Source organism: Paramormyrops kingsleyae, unplaced genomic scaffold (genome assembly GCF_048594095.1).
Source record: "Paramormyrops kingsleyae isolate MSU_618 unplaced genomic scaffold, PKINGS_0.4 ups32, whole genome shotgun sequence".
Lineage (NCBI taxonomy): Eukaryota > Metazoa > Chordata > Actinopteri > Osteoglossiformes > Mormyridae > Paramormyrops > Paramormyrops kingsleyae.
The window spans coordinates 419,631-422,130 of NW_027325970.1; positions in this window are offsets into that span (position 1 = coordinate 419,631).

Below are 2,500 nucleotides of genomic sequence, written 5' to 3' on the forward strand. Positions count from 1 at the left end.
ACTTCCAGGCTGATTCCTGGAACATGCTGTGCTTTGTTTAGTTTGTCTCCACCTCTGTGTATCCCTCCCCCCTTGAAACGTATAAGCTGCGCCGAGCTGAGTCTTAGTCAGACTTGGATGACTACAGCGGCGCATTGGCGAGTTCTCAGTAAAGAGGAACTTCGGCCGGAGAGATATGCCAACGTCTCCCGGTCTCTGCTTCGACAGAGGAAAACGTTTCCAACACGACCCTAGCTCCAAACCCTAAGCATAGGCCAGACGGGGCGACCATAGCTCCGAACCATAAGCGTAGGCCAGACGGGGCGACCATAGCTCCGAGCCTAGGACAAGGGCGACAAGGGTCAGCCTCCGCCCGGGGCCTACGCATAGGCCGCAGTGACGAAATTTATAAATTGTTCAGTCTAGCTTCCAACATGACAGTATATGAACTGAGAGAGATAGGCAGATTGGATTTGCAGTTGGGGGTAAAGATGGGGACATTTGTAATAAGATCAAGTCTGGGGGCCCAGGAGTCTGAGACATTGACATTTCATCTCTGTGAGCTTCCTGATCACCGGGTGGGGGCCCAAAGTAAAGGTGAATGCTAATCTCAAGGCCAGGCCGTGCCTTTGTCGCTATGGTAATGTGAAGGTCTGGGTGATACTATCATGCTAATTAGGGTTAGCACCTGGAGAGGCATTTGAAAGGCAGTGTTATGCTGATGAAATCAGGGCTGGGGAACTTCCAGGCTGATTCCTGGAACATGCTGTGCTTTGTTTAGTTTGTCTCCACCTCTGTGTATCCCTCCCCCCTTGAAACGTATAAGCTGCGCCGAGCTGAGTCTTAGTCAGACTTGGATGACTACAGCGGCGCATTGGCGAGTTCTCAGTAAAGAGGAACTTCGGCCGGAGAGATATGCCAACGTCTCCCGGTCTCTGCTTCGACAGAGGAAAACGTTTCCAACACGACCCTAGCTCCAAACCCTAAGCATAGGCCAGACGGGGCGACCATAGCTCCGAACCATAAGCGAAGGCCAGACGGGGCGACCATAGCTCCGAGCCTAGGACAAGGGCGACAAGGGTCAGCCTCCGCCCGGGGCCTACGCATAGGCCGCGGACTCTGCCAATATGTCCCAGAGGCGAATGGCCACTGCGGGGCCTCCAGCCCGGGCAGAGGGGAAGCCTCCCCGGCAGCCCCATTAACGCCTAATTGGCCAGGCGGCCCCGTCTACACTTAGTTGAGCTGGCGGCCTCATTTACATTAAGTGGACCCGGCGGCCCCATTCACACCTAGTTGATCAGGCGGGCCCGTTCACACCTAGTTGATCGGGCGGGGCCATTCGCACCTGGTTGATCGGGCGGGCCCGTTCGCACCTAGTTGACCGGGCGGCCGCATTCACAAGTACCGCAGTGGGCGGCCTCGTTTACATTCAGGGGACCTGCCGGCCCGATTGACGTCTAGTTGATCAGGCGGGCCCGTTCGGACCTAGTTGACCTGGGGGCGGCCGCATTTACATGTAGCGCAGCGGGCGGCCGCATTTACATTAACCCTCCACCGCACACAATTTGATGGTACATGATAAGAAATTATTCCACATCACTTATTGGTTAATTTTGGGACATTTTATTGATTATGTATGTACATATTTATTTCACCGCCCCCCTCTCCAAATGATCTTTTGTTGCCTAAGGGCAAAGTTGTGCAACACTGATACAAAACCACAGAGAAAATTATGTCTTCATAGATCATAATACAATGCTCAGAGAGCAATGCAAAGTAACAAAATTTTTGATGGCTTCCCATCGTGCAAGAGGCATAACATCAGCAACATGTGCAATGTGGCTACTATGGCTCCAGAACATGCGAGTAGCTGGAAGACCAAATATTGACATATGGAGCACAGTGGCAAAGAACTGTTCAAGTTCTTGAACAGTAAGGTTAAGTGGCTTGCACAGGAGAGGTAATGGTGTGACATGTTTTCCATCGAGGGGTCTTGGAAGAACTACTGTCATCTTCAGGCAGACTGTCATCGTCATGTTCCTCTTCATCACTGGTGTATTGATCGTCTATAAATATATATACATATACGTCAACAAAAATACATCAATCACAACTAAAGCTTACATGACTGTATTGGATACCCTGTCTGCTGCACACACCTTTATTTCATTTGAATGACATCTAAAAATTTATCAACACATTTGATTTGTTTATGCAAATGAGTTCAATGACAACCAGAGAAGCAATATTTTAAAACCTACTTTCACTTCTGCTCAAACCTTTCTCTGCATTCCACTCCTCCTCACTGTCACTGCAGTCTATCTCACTGTCTGATGGGATATCCCTAACATGCTGATCCTGAGTTTTACTCCCATAGGAAAATCTTGTGTCCATTTTCTGCCAAAATGCGTTAAATTAAATTAGAAAATAATTTAAAAAACATTGTGCTTACAATGTGCAAAAGTACATGCAATAATATACTAACACACTGTCAAGAAAGCCTCTTAAAATCTACCCCTTA